This window comes from Phacochoerus africanus, chromosome 2 (assembly GCF_016906955.1).
Source record: "Phacochoerus africanus isolate WHEZ1 chromosome 2, ROS_Pafr_v1, whole genome shotgun sequence".
NCBI classification, from domain to species: Eukaryota; Metazoa; Chordata; class Mammalia; order Artiodactyla; family Suidae; genus Phacochoerus; species Phacochoerus africanus.
The window spans coordinates 143,898,895-143,906,280 of NC_062545.1; the positions used below are offsets into that span (position 1 = coordinate 143,898,895).

The 7,386-nt window shown below is 35.6% G+C and overlaps 1 non-coding gene across 1 annotated transcript; it reads right to left on the bottom strand.

Annotated features, from left to right (window-relative positions):
- Positions 1–6,909: 6,909 nt before the first annotated feature.
- Positions 6,910–6,974, bottom strand: LOC125121716 (small nucleolar RNA SNORD115). The gene has a single exon (XR_007133584.1). It is a non-coding gene; the product is annotated as a small nucleolar RNA SNORD115 (small nucleolar RNA).
- Between the last annotated feature and the right edge of the window lie 412 nt (positions 6,975–7,386).

Genomic DNA, 7,386 nt, shown 5'->3' on the forward strand with positions numbered 1-7,386 from the left:
TGGTACTGACGCAAAAAGAGACACAAAGATTATAGAATATAATAGCCCAGAAGTAAGCTCATGCTTATAAGGTAAATTAATCTACAACAAAGGAAGCAAGAATATAGAGTAGGAGAAAAGACACCCTCTTCAATAAAGAGTTTTGGGAAAACTAGACTGCTACATGCAAAAATAAATAAATAAATAAAACTGGGCCACTTTCTCACATTATACACAAAAATAAATTCTAAATTAATTAAAGACATAGATGTAAGGCTGCAAACCATAAAACTAGGAGAAAACCTAGACAGTACACTCTTTGACATTATTCTTAAGATTATTTTTTGGATCAGGCAAGGGAAACAAAGCCAAAATTTAAAAATAAGGGACTACATTAAGATAAAAGCTTTGCATAGTGAAGAGAATTGGAAACAAAACAAAAAGGCAGCCTAATGAATGGTAGAATATTTTTTTCAAATTATATACCTAATAAGGAGTTAATATCCAAAGTATTCAACAAATTTATACAACCAAACATCAAATAAAACCATCCAGGTTAAAAATGAACAGAATACCTGAATGGACATTTTTCCAAAGAAGATATACAGGTGGCCAACAGGTACATGAAAAGATGCTCAACATCACTAATCAGGGAAATTCAAATAAAAAACAAGAGTTACCATCACACACCTATCAGAATAACATTAAATAAGCAAAAGACAACAAATAAGTGTTGGCAAGGATGTGGTGAAAAGTGAACTCTCATGCATTGTTGGTGGGATTGCATAAGAAATCTGATCAATAGCATTGTATTGACTTCATATGATGATAAATGGTTGCTAGATTTGTGGTGGATATTCCATAATAAAGTGTCAAACAACTATTTTTACACTTGATACTAACGTAATATTGTACATCAAGTGTATTTCAACAAAAAATAAAACATTAAAAGCTACAGGCATTAAAGAAGTATGTTACTGGCATAAAGACAAACATATAGATTGATTGAACAGAATAGAGAGCCCAGAACTAACACCATATGTTTAGCAGAAGTTCAACTAGGAGCTAAGAATACACAATTTCAACCAATAATGGTAGGAAAATTTGATCACCACATGCAGAAGCATGAAACTGGAAACCCTTCAGAGAAAACTTGAGCAAAACAGTTCTTGATGTTGGTTTTGGCCATAATTTTTTGGATATGGTACTAAAAGCACCACCAACAAAAGTAAAAATAAACAAGTGGGACTACATCACATTAAAAATCTGCACAGCAAACAACTAATAAATTGAAAAGACAACCTATAGAATGGGAGAATATATTTGCAAATTATATATATCAGATAAATGATTAATATACAAATGTGTAAGGAACTCATATAGCTAAATAGCAGTCATCATTTTCATCATCATCCAATTAAAAATAGGCAAAATACCTGAATAGATATTTTTCCAGAGAAGACAAACAAATGGAAAAGGAGGTCAGTGTCACTAATCATCAGGGAAATGCAAATCAAAGCAACAATGAGATATCACCACTATGGAAAGTAGTATGGAGGTTTCTCAAAAATTTTTAAATAGATTACTATATGATCCAAAAATCTTACTCCCAAGTATATATCCGAAGGAAATGAAATTGAAGAGATGTTGTAGAAATAATATTGTAGCATTATTTGCAACAAGATACAAAAATACTGTCCACTGATAGATGAATTGGAAAAGAAAATCTATATATGTATAAAATAAAGAGATACTATTCAGCCATAAAAGAATAAAATTCTGCCATTTGTAACAATATTGATGAACCTGTAGGGAAGTATGCTAAAAAAATAACATGTAGGATCTTTAAAAGAGCCAATTTTGTAGAAATAGAGAATAGAATGCCAGGGGCTAGAGTGGAGGGGGAATTAGAAGATGTAGGTCAAAGGGTACAAACTTTCAGATGTAAGATTAGTAAATCCTGAGGGTCTAATATACAGCATGGTGAGTACAGGTTAAGAATACAGTAGTGTATACTGGAAATTTGGTGAAAGATTTTACACATTTTCAACACACACAAATTAACTGTGTGAGGTGATTGGTATGTTAATTATCTGGATCGCAATATTTATTTTCAATGTATAGTGTATCAAATCATCATGTTGTACACCTAAAATTTATATCATTATATTCATCAATTATTATTCAGTAATTCTGGAAAAAAGAAAAATGCTCATTGATCTGAACTATTGAACTACTCACTGATATATTCATTTTGTCTTGAAAATTCTCACCAGAAATTGTTTCCTTAAACCCTCATGTCAGAGTAACCTGGAGACTGGAACATTTATTATAACACTCCTCTGTAGCTACCAGGTGTTTCAGGAAATTGAGAGTTCATTTTTTCATCATTATTCACTTTGGCATAATAGTAGTCAAGGATGAGAACTATTCTCTCATGTATGTATTGTTCATGTGGATTATTCTATAATTTCTACCCAATAAGTATTATTCTTACTCTAAAAAATTCAAAATACTTATGGTGTAGACTAGAGATAAATCCATCATGGACATAACCACATTTATTTGACAAGTCCTTGGATACATCTTCAAGGATGCACTATCAAGAACAATAATAATTAATCACATCATGTACTATCTTTTCTAGGGAAAGAAGTAAAGCAACATAAATGTCAGAAACTTTAAAAGTGATATGAGCCTGCATGTATTTTATTCAAAATCACATATCAAAGGCAAAGAAAATACATGAACCTCAAACTTGAGGCCACAATTGCCTGGGTCTCTTATTGTGAGTAGTTCATCAATAATTAAAATATATCACAACACCCTCAAAATATAACAGAAATGAATTTGTCTAAAGATTTTTAGCTTAAAATAAATATGACCATAGGATCACAAAACTTCCCAAATTTTAATCAAATCAAAATGAAAATTTTCTCATAAGGATCTTATGGAGTAGGCCAATTATTTATGAGAAGAAAACCCATTATAATATTTATGCTTCTCATCTGAATGAAGCTAATTATCATAAAGCCATGTTTTCATGACTTTTTAAAAAATTTTAGAGCCACCATATGGTATATCAGTGCCATCACTTACATAAAGTCATAGATTGACATATCAATTATCAACTAGACATGCAGAAAGGAAAATGAGAACTAAACACACTAAGGCATTAGTATCAAAATTCCAGAGAATTAAAAACCAAAGAGCACTAAAATCAAATATTTGGAAAATTCTTGGCAATTAGGATCAGATATTAAGAATTTATTCAAGAAAAATTAGGTTTTATCTAAAAACACAAATCATGGCTCTTCACAAATATACATTTCACTTTTGGAAAGCTCTTACCAGGAATGGAAAGCTTTCATTTCAGTGTGCAAGTAAACAGTATTTGGCTAGATTGAATGGAAAAACAATCCAAAAACTCATCTTACTAAAAAGACTTTATGGAGAAAAAAGATGGACATTATTCAATGATTAGATACAAAACTTTTAGATGTACATAACCTATGTATGACATTCCTTTGTATCTTCAAGAGAAATATATTTTAAACTCACAAAAAAGTACCATTAATTATTCAATAATTGATTCAGTCAACAAAGGAAGATTAAAGAATAGAGAACTTCCCACTGCCTCTTCTTTGTGAAAATAATGGGTGATAGTCAGGAGTCGCTGGGCTGGGACTCTAGCTCATAAAATGAGGCTGTGAAGTCCCATGGAATTTATGTTTCAAAAGCAGTTATCTGGAGACAAGCTCAAGAGCTCACCACGAGTCAACCTGGCAAAGACCTGTAGGGAAATTTTCAGATAGGGGACCAGAGCTATCATTTGTTTGTTTGGTGTCCTCATATATAGCCCATGCATGCCCCCCCACCAAAAAAAAAGAGCAACGAACTATACCCTTTTCAGCCCACATTCTGGGGACACCCCTTTACTTTGGGCCTCACTTTAGCCTGACAAGAGACGATTCAAGAGCTCCCAAGGCCTCTGAACAGCCTTTGAAGGAAAGTTCACTCAGAAGTTATTTCTGAAGTTCCCTTTGTGGCTCAGTGGTAATGAACCTGACTAGTATCCAGGAGGACGTGTGTTTGATCCCTGGCCCTACCTCAGTGGGTTGGGGATCTGGCATTATTGTGAGCTGCAGGGTGGATCACAGACATGGCTCAGACCCTGCATTGCTACAGCTGTGGTATAGGCTGACATCTGCAGCTCTGATTCCACCCCTAGCTTGGGAACTTCCATATTCCACAGGTATGGTCCTAAAAAGAAAAAAAAAGTGGTTTCTCCTTTGGAGGGTGCCATCAGTGTCTTGTAGAGAGAAAGAACTCCACCAGAAATGCAATGGGCCTGACTGGGTGAAGGAAGATAATTCAAAAGACTGATCAAGAACAATGGGATATTCCAAAACACCGTGGGTGGACAAATTAATATTGTAAAAATGGCCATACTAAAGCAATCTATAGATTCAATGCAATCCCTATCAAGTTACCCATGACATTTTTCACAGAACTAGAACAAAAAAATCCAAAAATTTATATGGAACCATAAAAGACCCAGAATTGCCAAAGCAATCTTGAGGAACAAAAACAAAGCAGGAGGCATAATTCTTCCAGACTTCAAACAATATTACAAAGCCACAGTCATCAAAACAGTGTGGTACTGGTACCAAAACAGACATATAGACTAATGGAACAGAATAGAACCCGAAATAAACCCAGACACCTATAGTCAATTAATCCTTGACAAAGGAGGCAAGAATATAAAATGGGAAAAAGACAGTTTTTTCAGCAAGTGATAATGGGAAACCTGGACAGCTGCATGTAAATCAATGAAACTGGAACAAACCCTTGCAACATGCACAAAAATAAACTCAAAACGGCTAAAAGACTTAAATGTAAGACAAAACACCATCAAACCCCTAGAAGAGAACATAGGCAAAACATTCTCTGACATCAACCTTACAAATGTTTTCTCAGGTCAGTCTCCCATGGCAATAGAATTAAAAGCAAAAATAAAGAAATGGGACCTAATCAAACTGACAAGCTTTTGCATAGCAGATGAAACTTACATATATATTTAAAAAGACAACCTATGGAATGGGAGAAAATAGTTTTAAGTGATCCAACTGACAAGGGCTTAATCTCTAAAATATACAAACAACTTAGACAACTCAACAGCAAAAAAGCCAACAAGCCAATTGGAAAATGGGCAAAAGACCTGAATAACATTTCTCTAAAGAAGATATAGAGATGGCTAACAAGCATGTGAAAAAATGCTCCACATCACTAATTATTAGAGAAATGAAAATCAAAATACTTTGAGGTACCACCTCACACCAGTCGGAATGGCCATCATTAATATATTTATGAATAACAAATGCTGGAGAGGGTGTGGAGAAAAGGGACCCCTCCTACACTGTTGGTGGGAATGTAAATTAGTACAACCAATATGGAAAACACTACAAGATACCTCAGAAAACTAAATATAGAACTACCATATGACCCATCAGCCCCACTCTTAGGCATATATCTGGAAAAAACTTTCCTTGAAACAGACACATGCACCCATATGCTCATTGCAGCACTATTCACAATAGCCAAGACATGAAAACAACCTAAATGTCCATTTACAGGTGAATGGATTAAGAAGATGTGGTATATATGCATAGTGGAATACTACTCAGCCATAAAAAAGAATAAAATAATGCCTTTTGCAGCAACATGGATGGAACTAGAAACTCTCATACTAAGTGAAGAAGGTCAGAAAGAGAAAGACAAATACCATGTGATACTACTTATATCTGGAATCTAATATATGACACAAATGAACCTTTCCACAGAAAAGAAACTCATGGACATGGAGAACAGATATGTGGTTGCCAAGGGGGAGGGGAAGGGAGTGGGATGGACCGGGAATCTGGGGTTAATAGATGCAGACTATTGCCTTTGGAATGGATAAGTAATGAGATCCTTCTGTATAGCACTGGGAACTGTATCTAGTCACTTATGATGGAGCATGATGGAGGGTAATGTGAGAAAAAGAATGTATATATGTATGTGTGACTGGGTCAATTTGCTGTACAATAGAAAATTGACGGAACACTGTAAACCAGCCATAATGGAAAAAATAAAAATCCTTTAAAAAAAATAACAATGGACATCACCAAAGCCCTATCAATGCTTAGGGTCTTCCCTTCAGCTTTCTCAGCAGTTAGCAGCATGTAGCAGCTAAGACCTGGGGGGAAGGGTTCATACCTGCATCTCACTGAATCCAGGAATAGGGATTAATCATGTCCTATTGAAGGTTTTTGGGAGACTGCAAAGCACACACAAAATTGACCATACTTTCAGTAGATCAGCATTCTAGGCCTCGAGGTGTGTAGAGACCTGTGTAAATGTTCCTTCCATAGGGGACCTGTGAATAAAACATGGACTCCATTTCACATCTGATTAGAATTCAGGTATAACAAAAAAAAATTAGGGCCAGAGATCATATCCTATAGAAATATTTAAAAAGAAGTCATTGAACAATCAGTATTGAGGTTAAGGGGGGGAAAAATCAAACTATGTTTTACTGATTTGAGGCAGGGCTACATGTCCTTTGGGGTCAGTACATGGGGAAAAAAACATCAATTTGCCTCAGTTATTTAGGCCATGGTGAAACTCTTGGCCAAAAGCCTTCTAGAAAGACACAAACAGAAGGGAAAGAGCTAAGGAAAGGGCCCACGTAAGCCTCCAGGCAGTGCAACTAGGTATTAGAAAAGAAATCTGAAAACAAGAGATGTGTTGGACACGTAGAAGCACATAGGTAATGTAGATTCTCAAGGGCTTTCCTCAAGGAAAAGGGTGCCTCAACACCCAAATTCCATGCTTCTAGGAGACACAGAAGAACATACAGGCTCCTGTCCTCAGATTGCAACCTCCATTAAGCCTCAGCTGACTTTTATGTCATCAACTTTCTTCATGACAATATGATTTTTCATCATTGACCCAACCAAGGGATTCCCAGTACATCCCTGCACTGGCACCTGAGTATGTTAATCTCAGATGCTTTCTGCAAATGAGGATATTCAAGGGGATGTGACTGTCTGTCTATTCCAGGTGCTAGACAAATGATGACATGGATTGCTTCCAGGCAGCAGGACATATTCAGAGCTTCCTCTTGAAATTTTGTGTAACTAGAGAGGAGAAAGGACAGCTGTGAGAACTCCTAATTCATTCTTTCAGAGGTCGAGGGCCATGAGTTCTATACCTTCGTCCATCCAATGATGATCTAAGAAATACATAGAAGAACACAAAGATCTACAAATGCACTTACACAGAGACATCAACACCTAACTGAAATGCAAACCTACGTATTGAACTCTCTACTTCCAAAAGTCCTTGTCTCCCTAGCACCTTGAT